This window comes from Barbus barbus (assembly GCF_936440315.1).
Source record: "Barbus barbus genome assembly, chromosome: 10".
Taxonomy (NCBI): Eukaryota; Metazoa; Chordata; class Actinopteri; order Cypriniformes; family Cyprinidae; genus Barbus; species Barbus barbus.
The window spans coordinates 10580120-10601111 of NC_136738.1; the positions used below are offsets into that span (position 1 = coordinate 10580120).

The 20992-nt window shown below is 37.9% G+C and overlaps 1 pseudogene across 1 annotated transcript in view; it reads left to right on the forward strand.

Annotated features, from left to right (window-relative positions):
• Positions 1 to 2715: 2715 nt before the first annotated feature.
• LOC306876412 (SUMO-conjugating enzyme UBC9-B-like) overlaps positions 2716 to 20992 on the forward strand; it is a 33795-nt pseudogene continuing 15518 nt past the window's right edge. Inside the window, exons 1-2 of the transcript in view lie at positions 2716 to 2804; positions 4672 to 4785. The product of the transcript in view is annotated as an SUMO-conjugating enzyme UBC9-B-like (transcript). The remainder of the gene's footprint in view (positions 2805 to 4671; positions 4786 to 20992) is intronic.

Here is a 20992-nt window from a genome sequence, read left to right on the forward strand (position 1 = left end):
GTTTTTAACTTCCGCTGATAGACTGCTTCTCTTAAAGATTATTTCTTTACACTGTCTTCAGCTGGCGCTTGGACCCACTTTCCTGTTTATCACTAAAAATGGCCAAGCAAGTGCAGACACTGACAAGATACGCGATACAGTACGAAACCAAACGCGATTATATGTGTGTGTGTGTATATATATATATATATATATATATATATATAATATCAGTGAATAGGAAACAGTCTCAACACCCTCTTACTATTGCATGAAAGTGTTTTGAAAACATTATCCATTATCCACTTTACAGATGATTGTGAAATTGTTTACTTGTTTGTGATGCAGCTGCTGTCAGATACAATACAGTTTGCCGTTTCATCTTTCAACCCAAACTTATTTGCAAACTCTCGATTACATTGTGTCTTGTTTACAAAACAATCTGCAGGCAAATGCTCAGCCTAAACATATAATCCTCCGATCAGGGATGCCATTAAAAATTAAACCATCAACTTGTTCCTGATGCTGGGATCCTTCTGAAGTCTGTACAGAAACAGGCCATGTCAAAGTGAACATTCGTCCTGTTGTCAGCAGACTCATGCACATTACATTTTACATTAATAATTTGATGCAATGCAACTATTGCATACATAAATGCTTTTACATTGTACTTTCATTTAAAAAATACCTGTAATTACATATGTAATTAATTCCTGTTGTTACCATAATTGCACTCTTAAATCCTAACCAAACCACACCTGTCCCTAACCTTAACAGTATCTGACGACCTCAATAGCAGAAATTATTTGCAATGATTTGCAATTCATTATGAACAAACTATTTTACCAAATACAATTTTTGACAAATAGTTAAACACACCTAATATAAAAGGGGGCCTACCTTTTTATTGGTGACTAAGCAGCCTAATTACTTACTCAAAATACATACCTACTCAAGAGAGTAAGTGACTTCGGGCACAGCCATTGTCAGAAGTGAATGGTCTTGCTCTGAAGGTGGTCATATGCAAATATGCAAGTGTTATTAAAGACATTTACAAATTGGACTTCTTTGGCCTTCATTCATTTTTAAAGGGGTCATCGGATGCAAAATTCACTTTTCAAGTTGTTTGAAGATAAATGTGTGTTGGAAGTGTGTGTACACATCCATCCTATAATTATAAAAATCCGCCCAGTGTTTTTTTTTAAATCTCTAATTTTATAATCCCCTTTCTCAAATCATGACCTTCTGAGATTCCTGTCAGAATGACGTAGTTCTGTACAGGCCCCTCCCATGATAGTTGATTGACAAGGCCGTCTTACCTTAGACCTGCCCTGAGTGAGCTGAGTGAACTGAGTGAGCTGTAAACAGTCCGACTGCCATTGTGTCAACTCCGGTGCAGGGGAAGACAAGATGTCTCAGATTAAGCGATTGAGGTGCTTTGTTGTTGGATGTAATTATGAATATAGCAGTCGTCATTTACTCCCGACATCTGAGCTGCTGAAGACGCAGAGGATTAACGTTACTTTTGCTTTGAAGTGAATGCGCTGATCCCCAATCTGCCTAAATGTGTCTGTTTACGTGAATCATTCATGATCAAGCTTCATCTACAGAAGAAGTGAGTATACAATTTTTTTATGAATCGCCTTTCCTAATAATGTACTAGTTAGACAGTTTCACGGCTAAAGTAAACGCTCCGGTTACTCACATAACCTCGGTTCCCTGAGATAAGGGAATGAGCGTTGCATCGTAATTTTTATTGATGACTGCTAATGGGGAATGCATCCAGTAGCGCCGTGCTATATGCAGAAGCAGAACTAAGCCTGCTCCCCGAGCTCAGAGTGGGCCTCGTAAGTCCAGGCTATACAGAGTCCCGAGAAGTATCTGGAATCTGCATGTCATAAGCATTACCCGCCCGAAGGGAGAAAGTAGCACTAAACAGATAGCACCAGTGCCTGCAGGGCAGGGACTTCCAAACTGTAGAATCTGATAAAGGTAGACGGCAATGACCAGCTGGCGGCCGCACAAATCTCTTCAATAGAGATTCCACTGGACCAGGCCAATGCTCTGTTTGTCTAAAAGACTTAGAATGCTCAAAGTACACTCGTAGTGCCCAACTGGGCACCACAAGTTAGGTCCCTGTTCACCATCTGCAATGGGGAGGGCTAAAAGAGAGATAACCTGGGCTCTAAACGGAGTTGAGAGCACCTTCGGTACATAGCCGCTGCACGGCTGAAGAAAGACTTACAGTCATTGGGTCCAAACTCAAGACAGGAAGCACTGACAGACAGGGCTTGCAAGTCACCTACTCGATTGACGACATGAAGGCTCCATAGTTCCGGCTGGGGATGCCAAATCTTGCCCTGTGCTTGTGAGAGAAGATCTGTCCTCATTGGCCTTGATCACGGTGCTGCAGATAGCAGCTGGATCATCTATTGACCAGGAGCCGTATGCCGGGTTGCCCCCGTAGAGAGCACTCCAGCCTGAGCTGGAAGCATCTGTCGGGATCACCTTCCTTCTGGAGGTCGTCCCCAACTGTACGCCTGATTGAAACAGGCGAGGAGTTGTCCAAGGGGCCACAGCTTTGGGGCAGTGATGGGTTACCTTGACATAAGCGCGGCCCAGGCACCATGCGTGGGATGAAACGCAGGCTTTTAGCCAATATTGAAGGAGCCGCCTGTGTAGCAGGCCCAGGGGAATAACTGAGCAGGCTGCAGCCATGATTTTGATGCAATTGATATGCAAGCGTCGCTCATGGGTCGCCCAGGAGCCGTACGCCAGTTGCCCTCGTATAGAGCGCCCCAGCCTGAGCTGGAGGCAGCCATGAGGCAAAGCATCCTCTGAAATGCTTGAGGGGACACAAAGCCCCCAGCTTGAAAAACGCCACCGCTCTTTGGATAGTCAGGGAGCGTTCCGGTGTTATCCAAGCTATCCAAGTTATCAACCCCAAACACTCTAGGTGGTTGAGCAACAACGACTTGTGAGCGAACAATTGCCGTTCTGAGTCGGCTAGCATTAGCCCGTCATCGAGGTAGTTCAGTATGCGGATTCCCATCTGTCTCAGATGTCTACACAGTTCGTAAAAGTGCATGGGCCAGAGACAGTCCAATGGAGCATGTATTGATAGGCCACTCCCTCAAAAGCAAATCACAAAAATGGTCTGTGACGGGGCATTATACGGATATGAAAGTAATGGTCTTTCAGATCCACAGACAGAAACCAGTCCTCGGGCTGAATTTGCGCAAGGATCTGTTTCAAAGTTAACATTCTGAACGGCCGTCACATGAGAGCCCGATTCAGACTTCTGAGATCGAGAATTGGTCTGCCGTCGTCTTTCTTGGGAACAAGGAAGTATCGGCTGTAAAAGCCCGATTCGCTGTTAACTAAGGGGACCGTTTCCACGGCACCTTTGCAAGCAGTGTATGTACTCCGGACCAAAAAACATGCGTTGTCCGGTACCAAAGTGTGAATAATACCTCTGAAGCGAGGTGACCTGCGAGCGAACTGGAGCAAGTAACCTCCTTCCATGGATTTTTTAGAATCCAGCTTGACACGATGGCTTTCCAAGCCAAAAGCCAGACGGCAAGCGGTTACTTTTTTACTAATGGCAGTTCACAGCACGAGGCGGGGAACTGGCATTCACAGTGTGAGGAGAGGAGAACTGCTATCACAGTGGTAGTTTGCGGGGGCGCGAGCTGAATGAGAATGACGTGCTTAGTTTGAATAGAATGTCCATCCGCGCAGTATTGAATGGAGTGATGGAGAGCGAGCGTGAACTTACTTCGATGAGGTTCTGTGTGTGTGTTCACTGCTGTCTGTGTGCACTTTGGATGGGTAAATGCAGAGCACTAATTCCGAGTATGGGTCATGTCACTTTCACTAAAATACACTGGCAGATCAAAGTGCTGCGGTAAGAGTGAAACACGCGGGAACTGTGCCGACATAAATCACTCATGCCTAATCGCTCAAAACTCACAAGTTCGCACTTTTTTTTTTTTTCTCCGAGGTAGAGGAGATGCGCGAGGGTTGCGGGGCCATCTTCATTGAAGAAGGGGATCAGTTAGGGACAAACTCCCGCTTTTTCTGTGTCTCAGTGAGCGCAGCCTCAGTGACGCACACACAAATGCGAATCTGTCAGCGATCTAATATTGGTGACAGCATTCGTACTCTGATCCGTCTAGAGAGATTGAGCCGCTCGAAGAGGGGCACTAATCTCACTTGTAAAACACACACCGGCGGATAAAGGTGTAGGGGGAGAATGAGCATGCGGACTCTTGCCGGCGTGGGATCATTCAAACCCGGTTGTTCAGTGACTGCACCGTTCCTTTCTCTGTGCTCGCTGAGAGAGGAGAAACGGGAGAGCGGGGCTGTTTTTTATCTTTATGAAATTCGCGAGCAGAGAAGAGCGAGACTCATGCCCTCTGTGAGAGCATTCCATCTCAATGAGCATACAGTCTCTGCATGGGGGCTGCCCAGACAGGTGACGCACTCACTGCCCTTCTGCATCATGCAGGATTCACTGCACGAGCCACACTCATGACATTTGCAAAAACGTAGCAGAGAATGGCACAGGAATTGCTCTTACCAGCCGGATTGCTCTTACCAGCCGAAGCTTTCTCGCTTCTTCCGCTGCCGGGGTCTTTTTCTACGCCGCGAGCTGCAGGCTGTACTTCTGCTTCGGCTTCTTAATTGCAGAGTCAGCGAAGAGATGGTCTCGTCTCTGAAAGAGAAGCTTCTGATGAAATGGCGTGCTGGGCCGACTCCTGTATCAGTCGGCTCCGCCCCTTCTGGTGGGCTCGAGCGCCATTGGTTTGTGCAGCTACACAAACGTTAAAAATCCAGGCTTCAGTAACAGAGTCAACAGGAGTTTCCCCATTAGCTGTCGTCTATAAAAATGAAGATGCAACGGGAGTTCCCTTTCGATAGGGAACAGTACTGCTGGTCACTCAGTGGAAGAGAGGGGCGGGGTCAGCAGAGCTCATTAGCATTTAATTAATGGCTTGCTGAAAACAGCTGATTTTGACTGGGTAAAAAAAGGTGTTTTTTACTAGCATTGAGAAATATTAACAAAAGTATGTTATAGACTTTTAATCAAGACCCTACAGAATCATATCAACTTGTGCAAAATGGCCATCCGATGACCCCTTCAAAAGGGTAGTTGACTGTTTTTTTTCTAGGCTTGATTGTGTTTATGGGGTGCAATGATATTACGCAGCGCCTGAAAGTAGTCCTCAGCTATATCATAGGCTGCTGAGCTGGGGACTACTTTCAGGCACTGCGTAATATCATTGCGCCTACTGCATCCATGTTACGGCAGCAAAGTTCCTTGATTATTAGGCCGGAATGAGAGTATAGTTCCTAGCCATATCAGCCTAGAAAATCGCAACTTTTCATTTTCCGTCGGTCTTAGTACCCGATGTAACTGCAGAAGAGTCAATCTTTAAACAGGAAAATTATCTAAACTGTTTGGTCATTTTTGAGCAAGATGCTAATGGTCTAATCCGATTCAATGATCTATGCTAAACTAAGCTAAAAGTGCTACCGCCAGTTTTGAATGGATTCAAAAACGGTAAAACTCAACTGTTTAACTCTTGGGGAGTTGTAAAATGAGCCTATTTCCAAAAAAAGTGGAGTGTTCTTTAATGCTTAATTTGTAAAAAAACACATTATTTTTCACATAATTTTCCTTTATTCCACACCGCTCTGTCCCTTTTCTGATATACACGCTGATCATTTTCTGCTTTTATGAAGCCCCTCCCTCAGAAATACATGATTGGTTAGGTGCCCCAGTGTGTTGTGATTGGCTAAACCGCCTCTAGTGCACGTCTAAACATCTCGCCCCTCAGCTCAGCGGCATGTGCTCCGCTTGTATTCTAAACAATGTCGTCTATATTTTTTTATCAATCCCGATTGAGTCCCAGAGAATATTAGTGAAGAGGATCGTGCACAACCTGTTCAAGTACGGCTCTTAATGTTATGGTTGTTTGTTGTTGTCTCATACTTTTAGATACGCTGTTATTTGTAAATGCTACTGCTTCTTGTTAGCTTTTAATATACAGATTCACTGAGCTGATGATCTGAATGAGAGAGCAAGCGAGAGAGAGAGAGAGATGCATTAGAATCGTTAGAAGACAGAATTACGATTCATATATGAAGAGATTTTTATGTGCACCCCTAGTTTTCTTCCTCTTCTCTAAATCAGCGCAGGATGGCCTCGTCCCCTTCGTTGCGTGTTCCCGGGGGAGGGGTTTATCTGGGTTCGTGACATAACGGACCCAGGAAGTAACTCGTTGTAGTCCCTATGAGCCATTTTTGTAGGCATTAAACTGCCAGAATTTTAAAAGATGATATCTCAGTTTGCAATAAACTTTCAGTGCTGCAACTTTGCAGATATTGTTTATACTCAAACAGCAACATTACACACTAACTAACTTTAAAAAAGTGAAATCGCAATCAATCACCCCTTTAAACATGCACATACACACACACACATATAAATATAATGCAAATGCTATTTGGAGGTTGTATAAGTGAAACTAGATTCTGCTGTCATTTCAGAGAGGTGAAGTCAGTGATCCCAGTGACTATAACACATGTGTTTTAAAAGAGGGAACAGAATAACAAGAGATGACAGGAAATGTTAGAAGTGCAGATGAGCCTAACCTGGCTACTTCTGTCCAATAAGGAGTGGCATTTGTAAAGCGCAGATTCTTTAGCAAGACTTAAAGACTCCAGCCTCCTCGTGTGACACAGAGACTGCCCTTTCTACCCTGATTTGTACTGCTAGTCTGACGGGATCAAAATAAGTATTGTTTAAGGCTTCAGAGCACTTCTGACATGAACATGAAAGACCAAACCACCAGGGGTTACTGTCAATTAAGTTTTGGATTATGGCTGAGTGAAGTCCTCTATGATTAAGGAAGATAAACATTGTTTAAAACAGAATTCAGACTTTTGTTATATTAGGTGGTGGTGTAGTTAGAAGACAACAACCGTGCAGTTAAACTGTAACACCAGAGGAAGAAAAAGTCAGCATGGACTGAAACTAAAATATATCTAAAGTGTAGTGTACTGTACTGGTGTGATGTACTGTACAAATCTTTACAAATCCTGGTTGAAATGGGGGAACTGTCACAGGTGACCAAATTCAGCATTCATATATAATCATATCCTCTCATTTATCAGTAAATGAGGAAAAAACTTTGCCCAAGACAGTTGGAAAATTATTGAAAACATTTTAAGTTAGGGACCAACTCTCACTATTAACTATTTATTTTATTTTTTTTATTATTATTGGCACGCATTGTTACTTTCATATTGGCAATTGGTTTATTAAAAGTTAGTAACTATTTAAAGTATAATCTTTCCCTAAACTAATGTGTTGCCAAACTATTATGTAATTGCTGTAAAATAAATAAATAAATATAACTATGACAAAATATATAGTAACTATAAAATGCTCATTTAACAGAAAAAAATCTCAGACAGACTTAAAGTTTTTTTCATCTGAATTCTTCAATTAAAACTTTTTTAAAATGTTTCACTTAAACAATACATACAAATATACATAGATATTTTAGCACATATCTAAACTATTCTGGATTATGCAAAATATTGTCTTCGTATATAAATTATTATTTTTTTATTAAATTTTTTTTAAAGTAATCATGTACTGAAATATATCAGACTTAAGTTGGAAAATCAAATACCACATCAGACCACATTACTACATTTTTAATATACATATACTTAGATTCTACCCTTCAGGTTGTCAAGAACACATTTAAACAACTGAAGAAGAGAGCTGCCTGTCCATTACATTTGCATTTAACATTCCTCTAATTGGTGTATTTTTAAATGTGCTGTGGGAACTCAGTGATGAAAAAAAGAGAATGTAACATGAAGATATGGACTTGATTCTACAGAATAATATTTGTTTGTTTTTAGTACGTATATATAGAACAGAAGGTGACCCTGAGAAGGTACGTTCATTAAAATCGTCTCTCCTCAATTCATCACGCTTCTTTCTGCTGAGCCAACACTCAGATACACACTAGTTAGGTGACTCTGTAAAGGACACACAGTCAGAATTAGGTGGAAAATGCTCAAGTTGAACACATTTTGTCTTTTTTTTTCATTTGCATTCTGTAGCACATAGGAATTTTAACAATGAGGATAAATATAGGGAGGGGGAGTCAGACAGATCTGAACTTGCAGAATTAAAGTTATATAAACTTAGTAAAGATCACCTATAAACCAGAGATATTTTAATATTTTATCAGCTGGTATACCGTATAATTGTATCTGTAAAATGTTGCATGGCTACAAAAGTGGTTTTAAAAGTGAAAGTGACGTGACATGTGGCCAAGTATGGTTGCCCATACTCAGAATTTGTTGGTGTCTTCCAAACCCTAATGATCTGCCTCATTTTCTACTGCCTGCTTAGGTAGATATTTTCTAAGGTAGCATCTTAACTGATATGTCTGATTTGGAAGGCTATAGGTAGCAGCTATGTGTCAGAAAATAAAAGAAAAAACCTTAATATGAGACTCAAATCACAATCAATGTTTAATACAGCTTGATAGTAGCATATTGCTAAGTTAAAAACAGTACTCTATGATTAAGCATGATTAGAGCGCACACAAATACTTGTATACTGAATTACATATTTGTAATCTAAATTTCTCATTACACATCCACCATTTTGGCTGAATTCCACTGCATTCTGGTATTGCCTAGCACTATTGTGGCACCTATCTTATTTAACTGCATCACTTACCATTTATGGTTGTGAAAAGGAAAATTCAGTTAGCATTTTCCTTTTTTTGGCATGTAGGGTTTGCTGATACTAAATCTCAGTTAAATTCTGGCCTAAATGATGCGGGAAGTTTCTCTATTCAGTCTGTCAATTCTGTCACTAAATGTTTAATCTGAACAATCTTTAGACATGTGTGCATATTACGCCCTGAGACCCCCAGGAAACACTTCATCATTGTGAGTCAGAGTTTAAATCACCACAACCCTAGCAACTCCCTCTAAATATACACATCTCACTTCTTCAGTCCAGAGTGTCATCTAGGGTCAGTGTGTGCATGTAACTCCACAGCCTGGCACAGGGCACAGGGCTCAAGGCTTGGGGCAGAGAGGTGAGTACCGCTCACTTACAAACTCACCAACAAACTCTCTCTCTCTGTTTATGAATTGTTTCTCCAAATGCAGATATCCCCAAATGGACGGTTTTGTCAGATTTGACATGAACTCTCACAGAAACCTGTGAAAAACAAACAAACAAATAAATAAAAACACTACCTTTAAATAGAAACATTATTTGGCCAATTTATAAGCCTTTATAATGAGGTTCAGCTCACTAGTCTGTGTTCAACAGGTTTCATTAGGGAGCGCATTTGAAACATGTTAACTTGCATGTGCATCACACTCGATTTTTTTCTCCAGACATAGTTTCATTTGTAAAAAAAAAAAAAAAAAATTGTAAATGATTAAATTTAAACATGGTGCCTTTTAGTGTCATGCAGTTTAAGGAGATGCAGGCTGGTTAGTGGTTGGTTAGTGATAGTAGAATCCTATCGTGTCGGATGCTGTCAAGGCTTCGAACATTTGAATAAACAGATGGAGGCAACTGGATAAGAGTAAGTTGATTAACATGTAGATGAGTGACTCACTACTGAGTGAATGTTTTTTTTTTTTGTTTTTTTTTTACTGTCAAACGTTTTAGAGATTAAATATTCCTAATCTGAACTCTTGATTTTTATTGTTCAGTGATTTGCACTATGGGCTAGAATAGCAAATTGTCAGTACTATTTAGCAAACAAACATGATTTTAGTAACGACAGAGAGAGAGCGAGAGAGAGAGCACATAGTTTTTCTCTTCAGCCGTTTCTCAGATTCCCCCTCTGAAAATACTGGTCTAATAAACGCCATCGAGAGGGAGAGAGATTAAAGTGCCATTATTTGATGCAGAACACACCAACTTTCCGATCCGTTCCGGTGTTTATCCACTCCGTATTAATATAACACTTCTAATTGCGCCACTTTAATCCCGTGGTGAAAATTCAGAGCAGAGAATGCACAGGTCCGGCGGAGAAATTTGTATTATTTTTTCGAGGTTCTGGATGGTGATCTGGATCGCTTGATGCGCACAGCGGGCGCGCAGCTTCAAATGAGCCGCATTAGAGAGCATGGCCGCCAGCATCAGCACACGCTCACAGCCGCGACTCCCAGAGCGCTTTAAATGTCCCTTAGATTGAGATTAAGACCTGCTTCTCTTAAATGCATATTAATCTTTTTACTTGAATAAAAGTGGTGTGGTTTTGCGGCCTTACGGCGCAGTGGGGAGACGGTACAACCGACAGAGTTCATTTTATTCCCAGTGGGCAATTATACTTTCAGATAATATCCATCAATTTAATCATGTTTACAGTTAATTAATTTAAACACTGCCTTTAAAGTAGTTCTTCATCCACTTATCATTTTAAAAGAGATCATTTTCGTTCTGTTATTAGTGATAAGAGGGACTTTGGGCTCTCCAGTTATGGATGAAAGTGAATAGTCCTCATGTCCTCATAGAAATTGTCATTGTGTAAATGTAAACTAAATACAAGCTGTTTGCTGTTTGTATATAATTGACTAAATAATGTCTATACTCATAAATTATGTCATAACTACATTAGTTGTTAAAACCAAATAACAACTTTTCACAATGAAAGTATGAAAGAATATAATGGCAGGCCTTTATAGATTATTCCTCCTGAAGGGCAACATATTCAAAATCACTCCATCAAGTTTGGCCTAAAATAAATTGATACTGATTTTCTAATAAGGAGGTGTGAGGAGAAAACAGTATGTTAGGGTTTATTAGATTGAGTTATACATACAGTATTTGCCTGTGAATAGATGGATGTGAGAATTCTACACACATACACAAGCGTAACTCTCTCCACAGATATTGTGCTAATTAATGATATACATACCCCGTTGTTTCACATTGGCATAATAAATGTGTATTACTTCACTGTCACACACTACATTTTGACAAATAGGTAGGAAAATGGTTAAAAAAAACACACATACACACATAAAGCAGCTGAAAGCTCAGAGTCCGACTTAATTTAGGGAAATAAATTCAGAAGTAATAGGCACAACAGCACACTATGGCCTGATTTGATGGCCAGGATTGATGGCTAATGCTCCTTGTAGCTTTACTGCAAATAATGCCCCCCTCTCTCAACACACACACACAAAATAATTCATCAGCACCACCCCTGCCCCCACCACACCGCACATCCCTGCTTATTGTGCTTTTTCAGACCTTGCCATGTTAGATAATACATGATCTGTAATTAAAACCCACTTTGTTTTCCCAGCTTAACACTAGAGGATAATATTATTATTGTACGTCTTTGTGTGTGTACATACACACAAACAATACATACAAAATACAAAAGAAATGATAAAAGTATGGCTGCGTGCATGTGTGTGTCCTATCATGCACTCTGCTAATCTCCCGTAGCGGTGTGTATGACAGCACTGGAACCAAAACTCACTTTCTTTCTGACCGTGTGTCTGTGTGCATGTTTATGCGGTTTATGAGGACACAAATTTGTATAATGACATGGGTATGACAATATGAAGCTGGTTTATGAGGACACTGCCTATGTCCCCGTAATTCAAAAGGCTTAAAAAACATACTAAATGGTGTTTTTTTTGAAAATCTAAAAATGCACAAAGTCTCCTGTGAGGGCTACGTTTAGGTGTAGGGTTGGTGTAGGGCAATAGCACACACAGTTTGTTCAGTATAAAAACCATTACACCTATGGAGAGTCCCCATAAACCACAAAAACCAATGTGTTTGTGTGTGTGTGTGTGAGAGCGAGACGGTGGGCAGGGCAGATCTCTCTGCTGGACTCCCCTCTCAGCCTGAAGTCTGTCTGACATTTCCGAAGGCAGGAGCCACATGCACACACCTCACAAACATGCACACCTGCTTACACACACACAAACACACACACACAGAGAGAGAGAGAGAAATATGCCTCACGCATACACACACAGGAGGCTGTGCAGGTGATATCACATCCTCACATACACTACCCACTCAACACACACACACACACAGTTTTTTTTACAGTTTATTTTTAACATTTATTTTCTGTGTCATCAGACATACTGCTAATATTATCTGTCTCTGAAAAGTGATTTTATTCATGTGAATGAATGAGGTGAGTCCCTCTGCAGTCATTCCATTTGTCTCTTGGTACACAAGAAACTGCACTCTTCACAGTCAATCCCAGTTTGGAAGGACATGAAGGTGAGTAAATGAACAAATTTTAACTTTTGGGTGAACTATCCATTCATTCACTTCCCAAACCTCTTGTCCTATAAAGGCTTGCGGGGAGGCTAGAGCCTATCACATCATCCGTACGGTTGGCCAGTCCACAGCTATCCCTATAAAGTTTGCATGAAGTGTAACTTTTCTTGCCTATTGTGGATGTATCTGAGTGAACCATCTTCCTAATATGAAAAAAGTGGGGCTGGACTTGATTTGGCCCATCAGGAATTGATTGGATCATATTCATTTATATCATGTGAGTGACAGGTTGTCCCACCCTCATGCTAGTGAACACATCATCTGAGAAGTGATGTCAAGGTCCAAGGAGAAGTTATTTTGATTATATTTAGCAAAAAAATGCTAATTAGATTAGTAAATAAATTAAATTAGTAAGAATTAAAAAAAGTGGTTGTGAAGTCATTTAAGAGCTGTTTTGACATCTTCCGTGCCTAAAAACTTTTAAAATATCATTAAGCATCCCAGGACTGTGAACAGACATTTCAAGAGAAAGTTGCTCACACTAAGAAAGATGGCACCATGCATTCATACTAAATGCACAATCATACTGTTGAATTGAAATTGGTAGTCATTTAATCAAATAGGATGCTCGAGCTATACCCTCTAAATCCACTCGATAAAATTGAGGTAACAATTTGCACTCAATTTGTGTGAGTAGATTCGATCCTATATATACCCATATCCTATATGGGTAAAGAATATATATATATATATATATATATATATAATAAATATATAAATATATATATACATACATACATACTGTATCCATGCTGTGTCAGAGTCACCTGGTGACAAATGGCAGAGAGCACCAACTGCCCTCATGTTTTCATTTAGAGGCATTCTGAAATCTCCTGAACTGCGGCTGTTAAGTGCGATTGATTTATTGGCCCTTTGAGTCGGACACTATTATTCCCCTCCTCATGGGAGCAGCAAACTCAGACACGGGGCAGCATCCCACCACACCGCCATGACAACTAAAGTGTCTTACTCATGGGGGGCATCCCCTCTCCTCAAGAGAGGAAGAGAGACATAGTAATTGCACCCACAGGAACTTGTATCCCATATTGTTAGCTCATTTCTGTTGTCTAACTCTGCTCACAGTGCTGTGAGAACAACTGAATCGAGACTAACAAAGGTATATTAAACTAAAGGAGGGAGATGAGTAGTGCGGATTACATAAATGTTTATATGGATCAGTGAGAAATCCTTCTTTAATTATATGCTCTGGAGTGTCGAACAGGTATAACGTGTCCTTAGAGAGAGATTCATATTTTTCATATCTTTAATTTGTGTGCTGTGAGGGAGATATTAGATACCTGTGGAACTTAATATCTCTTGTGAGAATACATCTCTGTGTTCTGTACTATAGTCAGGAATCAGACTCGAGAGAATTTCAAACTATTTAGCTTCCTTCTCCCCTCTTAACTAATTATGAATTTAAACATGCATTTTAATTGGTATGCTCTCAATATCATACACTCTAAAAAAATGGGGCTATATAGCACTAAAAGTGGTTCTTGGCTTGTAATCATAGGGGAACCACTTTTGGTGCTATATAGCACCATATCTTTAAAGGTGCTATACAGCACCTTTGTCAAATGGTGCTATGTAGAACCATAAGAGGTGCCATATTGCATTGTATTTCTTCAACAAAAAGGGTGCTAAACAGCACCAGCAGTGGTTCTTTGTCTTGTAAAGAACCTTTAAAGAGGCTTAACAGGTTCTTTGTACGGCAGTGGTGCTATATAGCACCTTAATCACCCCAAGGAACCACTGAAAAACAGATGAAGAACCATACAGGAGCTTAACAGGTTCTGAATATGGTAGCGGTGCTATATAGCCCCTCAGTCATGCCAAAGAACTGGTGAAGAACCGCTGAAGAACCACTGAAGCAGCAAGCTTTGGTGCTATACAGCACCAAAAGTGGTTCCCCTATGATTATGAGCCAAAGAACCACTTTTAGTGATATATAGCACCATTTTTTTTAGAGTGTACTTCTCTGGATCTACAATAGCCAAAACCCCTGTATTCCAGAATTAGCTGATTTGTAAGTGGTATTGAAGAACTCAGGTGTCAGGAGGGATCCTGAGGAAATATTTGACTCTACTGTTTTTCTTTTTTGAGTAAATAAAACAATAAGACAGACATGAATCCCTGATCAGAAGGCTATGAGTAAACATATTTGTCTATCTGGTTGTCCTGTTGACCCGTGAAGGTGCGTGACTGAATAGCTGATGGGAAAATGGCTGTTGCAAAAGGAATTGAAACACATATGAATCTGTAGTTTGCCACTCGAATGAGCCATGTTAAATCTTACACACAACTCATTTAAACAGTTATCAGCATGGTGTGTGTTAATACACAAAATAATAATAAATACAAAAACAGCATTTCACTTATCTTTTTTTTCCCTCCTAGCATGATTATCTGTGCTCTGTGCACAGCACAGTGTTCAAGTGGCCATTGCTTAATTTTCATCTAATTTTCCTAGGAGGACTAAAAATGTGTACCATCATCAACCATAGTATAACACTTCTCTAATGGAGAGGCCATGATTTCTAACATGGTCAGTTAGGGTAATTCTGATTTCATTTAAAATTTGTCTGTACGTTCTACTTCTACTTCCACCCTGCTGTCCACTTCCTCTCTATCCATATCTTCTCACAGTTTCTGCTCTTGCTCTTTTCACAACACAAATGCCCTCCTCTCTACACATCTCTTCTACCTCTCCTCTTTTCTCACATTCTTCTCGTCTCTCATTACACCCCTTTCTCCCTTATTATATTTTTATATTTATATTATATTTATTTATTATATTTATTTGTTATTATTTTATTATTATAATTATGTTTTGCATATTCGTTCTTGCTCTTTGTACACTTTCCCTTTTATTATTACTCAAAAGCAATTGTGATAAATGTGTAAACGATTAGGAAAACTGCATTTCCTGTGTTGAGCGTATGATTAACCAGGTAGTTATCAATTGAGGGCCAACTGAAAATACACCATGTTCATTTGATATAAGGACAACTGACGGAATTTTGTTTGTTGGACAAATGGTACATAAATGTTTATGATTTGTGTAAAACCTTTTTTCAGATATTTTAAAGTATTGGTTGGTTGCATTAACTATAATGAAAACATTTGAGAGTTTTGTGCACATTGTTTTGAGAAAATTCTGTGCATTATTTGTAATTTTATGAAAAAAAATGAAAACGTACAATATGTTTTATTACAATTACAAAGTGTTCAGATCACTGTTAACTGTTTTGAGAACAGTGACCGGAGTTTGGAGAAACGTGTCAAATCGACTGAGAAAAACTGTAATTAGGCAATGACTGAAAACTTATTTACTTAAATGTCTAAAAAAAAAAAATTTTCAGAATTGACGTTTGAGATCATTCAGGTGGACAATCAAAATTCAATTAAAAATCAAATTATTTTGAATGAAACAGGAGCATTGTTGACATGGTGGTCCAGAACAACACCACCAGCCACAAAGGAAGAGGCCTGTGGAGATGTTGAGACAGGAGGTTTTCGCAGATAAAATGCCATGAAATTCTCTTCCAGATGCAAATGAAAGGCAATATCAATAATCCAGGATAATTCATGTATACAGCAAACAAACACATGTGTGTGTATATACCAGGGATCCTCAAATCTGGACCATTCCTGCAGAGTTTAGCTCTAACCCTAATCAAACACACCTGAGCATGCTAATCAGAGTCTTCAAGATCATTAGAAAATCACAGGTAGGTGAGTTTGATCAGGGTTGGAGCTACACTCTGCAGCAGATTGGACCTCCAGAGTAAGATTTGAGGAACCCTGGTATATACAATGGTGACCAAAATTATTATAACACGAGTATTTTCACCAGCTAAAAAGTTTGTTTGCAGTTCTCGCTGCTAAAGGTGGCACAAACAGATTTTAAATTTAAAGGCGCAATTACACTGTAAAAAAAAAAAGTTGACCTAACACTCAACTTTAAGTTAACTCAACTAGCAACCGACAACTTAAAAACTTTAGTTCATCTAATGAATAAAAGTCAGTCTACTGAATGTTAAAAGATCTGTCAGACAAACCAAAAAAGTTAACACTAATCTTTTTTTGTCTCGTTTTTTTAACAATACTCTATCGGTTAGATTTCTATTCAAAGTTTTCTACTTACTATGTGTAGTCTTTGATTCTTAAAACTAAAAGCAAACATGCATATTAATGAACAAATGTATTAAACAAATTGCAATGAGATGCAAATATACAGTACCTCAGCACACGATTCTCAAACATGGTGAGGATCAACAAATTTAAAAAATGTGTAAAAATATGAACTCTGATCCACATGACAGCTATCTGACAGTAACAACAGCAGCAGCAACATAAATTAGTCCAGCAAAATGTAACACAATAATAATATTTTAATAATAATTAACATAAAATGTTTTCAAGCTGCAATGCATGTTGGGAACTTGTGCAATGTTGTTCAATGTAAAATTATTTAAGATGACTCGATTTGAAAAGTTATACTAACCAATGTAAAAAAGTAGCCTGAACAAAGAATTTTTAGAAGGAGAAGTCAGTTTAATTTTTGGTGCGAACTGAACAAAAATACTCTGAACATGTCGTTAGCAAAAGTTGTTTTGTTTACCTTACTTAGATACTCAAGTATTTGTTCACAACATCCAAATGTTCTCCCAACCTTTCAAATTGAGTCATCTGAACAAATCATTTTACATTGAACAACATTGCACAAGTTCCCAGCATGCATTTCAGCTTGCAAACATTTTATGTTAATTATTATTCAAATATAATCATTGCTTTACATTTTTCTGGCTTAATTTATGTTGCTGCTGCTGTTGTTACTGTTAGTTAGCTGCCCTGTGGATCAGAGTTCATATCACTGTAAAACCCAACAAGTTAAAGTAACTCTAACCGTTTGATGAAACTTATTGCCTTCAACCATTTAAGTTTTTAAAACTAACAATTATGAGTGCGCTGAACTTATTTCAGCTGAGTTCACTAAGTAATTAAGTGATTAATTAAGTGCTGATTGAGCATTAGTGATGAACACCTGCTGTTAACAACCAGAATCACTGACAGAAAGATAAACACAAGAACAACTAACTGAAATCAACTGAAATAAAATACATTACATCTCAAGATCTAAACAACCCCACAAACAGCATCACCAGCTCCACTTATTAATAATCAGACTGACTTTATTTCTGTCAGACATCTACAGAGGATCTTATTGAGAATTAACTAAGGTTTAGATGTTGATTTATTTTCATTTAAAGTAACCATGTTAGAGATCAGTGTCTGCTTTAGTTGGGCTCTTGACCCTTCTTCTTTATTTCTGGCTGTTGCAAGCAAGTGTTACTCAAACACATTTGTTGCAACTCAAAAGCCCAGAGAAGATGGTCAGTAGTTAGTTGTTGTCCGATAATAATGACAATCATCTGTTAGTGAACTGATCTTATTGTGAGTGAACATAGACTCATTATGTGTCTAATCTCTGATTAAATGGATGTTGTATTGATTATAGTGAAAGAGCCGGTGGTTCTGTGACAGTCAGTTAATATAAAGCACTTTCTAAACAGTTTGCCCACAAAAAAAAGGTTTAATCCATGGAAGCAGCTAGACTCACACAGACATGAAGAATCAACTTGTGAACCTCAACAATGGTGACCATTAAAAAATAAAAATAAACTAATAATCATGTTGCAATGTATGCTGGATACTAGCATAGGACAAAGCTCATCAGTGGCTCCCAGCATGCATTGCTGCATGATTGTATTTTTTTTAATGGTCACCATTGTTGAGGTTCACAAGCTGATTCTTGATGTCTGTGTGAGTCTATTTGTTACCATAGAGAAAAACTTTTTGTGGATACTCTGTTTGGAAAGTCTTTTATATTAACTGTCACAAAACCACTGGCTCTTAGAATCATGTTTACTATAATCAGTAGAACATCCATTTAATCAGAGATTAGACACACAATGAGTCTATGTTCACTCTCAATGAGATCAGTTCACTAACAGATGAGTGTCACTATAATTATATAACAACCAACTACTTACTGATCAATTTCTCTGGGTTTTTGAGTTGTAACAAATATGTTCGAGGAACACATTGGCTACAGCAACCACAGAAAAAAAAAAAAAAGAACCTAACACAAATATCAAGGGTCAAGAGCCCAACTAAAGCAGACATTGATCTCTAACATGGTTACTTCAAATGAAACAATAGATCAACATCTCAACCTTAGTTAATTCTCAATAAGATCTTCTGTAGATGTCTCAGTCTGGTTATTAATAAGTGGAGCTGGTGATGTGGTTTGTTTAATCAGATTTTGAGAGATTTAATGCTTTTTATTTCAGTTGATTTCATCTAAGGCGATGGTGTTTCTCTTTTTTCAGTGATTCTGTTTGTTAACAGCAGGTGTTCATCACTAATGCTCAAACAGCACTTAATTAATCACTTAATTACTTAACTGCAAGTTTTAAAACTTACATGGTTTAAACCAAGGGGATTCTGTTTACTCAAACGATTGGAGTTACCCGAACTTGTTGGGTTTTGCAGTGTATGGAAAGCCGTGTTAGCATTTAATCTATAAACCGTACTAGTATCTATTTTCATGCTACTAGTACTTATTTTTTTAGATACTAGTATCTTTTTCATTAAGTACTAGTACTTATTCATTAACTACTAGTACTTATTCTTTAGGTACTAGTGTCTTTTGTAAAGTTACTAGTACTTATTCATTAGATACTAGTACTTAATCAGTAGATACTAGTACGTTTTCAATTAGATACTATGTGCTTATTTATTAGGTACTAGTACTTATTCATTAGATACTAGTACTTATTAATTAGGTACAAGTACTTATTAATTAGATACGAGTACTTATTCATTAAATACTAGTACTTATTATTTAGATACTAGTACTTATTTCAATAGTGACTAGTAACTAGTATATTGTTACTAGTAACACATTTTTAATTTTTGCCATTGACTTTTATGGGGATCCGTCATTGAGATATCAACTATTCAGTTTGGACTAGTAAGTATTCCACTAGTGACTAGTACTTAATTGTATGTACTAGTAGTTATTCATTAGGTACTAGTATGTATTTTTTAGATACTTTTACTTATTCATTAGATACTAGTACCTATTAAATAGATACTAGTACTTATTCATTAGATACTAGTACTTATTATTAGATACTAGTACTTATCCATTAGATACTAGTACTTATTCTTTAGATACTAGTACTTATTTATTAGAAACTAGTACTCATTCATTAGATACTAGTACCTATTAAATAGATACTAGTACTTATTCAGTAGCTACTAGTACACATTTATTAGATACTAGTACTTATTCGAAATTTATTTTACTAGTACATTTTTTAATTGAACTTTACTGTAGCCATTTGGACTAGTCATAACATAAGACGAGTAAAAAAGCAGATCTGACTAGTAAGATACGAATTGTTACTAGTAGTAATCACAAAATATACTAGTGTCTAATAAATAAGTACTAGTACCTAATGAATAAACACTAGTATCTATTAAATAGGTACTAGTATCTAATGAATAAGTACCAGTATCTAAAACATAAGTACTAGTAGCTAATGAATGCTTACTAGTAATATTTTAATAGATACTAGTCACTATTGCAGTAATTACTAGTCAGAAATCAAAAGATGATATCACAAACAGAATAACTACTACCTGTTAATTTGGAGATATCTTCAACCTCATAAAGAACTAATAAGAATGTATTTAGAGATATCTTAATTCGAACAAATCATTACATAAACATACCTCTCAACCGTCCAATCAGAGTCCACATGGCAATACATACATTGATATGCTGATTTAATTTGATTAAGTAGGGCTAACTGGCTTCGTATGTTAGCCTACCTTGCTAATTGTTTACCATAAAAACAAAAAGAAAAGATTACAAACCTGTTGTCCAAAAAAAGTATATTGACATGTTTTTACTCCAAATCCACATCATAACATCAGTCAAGCGTTTTAAATAAGTTCCTTTTGTGATCTGACATGGTTTCATTAAACAGAATGAGGAAGAATTCATGCCACTTTATATTATTACAGTGATAAAGGCTATGCCAATTAGCATTGCATTTTAAACATACTTTAAAACGTCTATCTGCATGTTAGCTACTAGGCTACATAAACAGCGAAAGCTGAATGTCTTTGTCCATATGGGGGATTTCCTGGAAGTGAGTCTCACTAGTGGAGTTTCTGCGTGAGGGCGCCCTCTGGCGAAGAATATGAATGAAAAGAAATAACATGAATTGAGTATTTGTTATTGCTCACAAAATAACGAGTAAAAATAGCTAAAATAATTAAGAACTTTGAGGTAAACATTTGCAAATCCTTACGTTTTTCTTCAGTGTAGAGAAGTGTAATTGTTTTTCCCTTTTCTTGCAGCTAGATTTATTATTATATTTATTCTTAAATACTCAGTTTTGTATATTATTGTGAAATAGTGTTATTACAAAAGTAATATTCCTTATTTTGTTTAATGTTTTTATTTATTGGTATATAAAAACATTTTTTTTGACCAAATCGTGCAGCCCTACACGTACAGAAAACCTGTTTTGTTTTGTTTTTTATTAA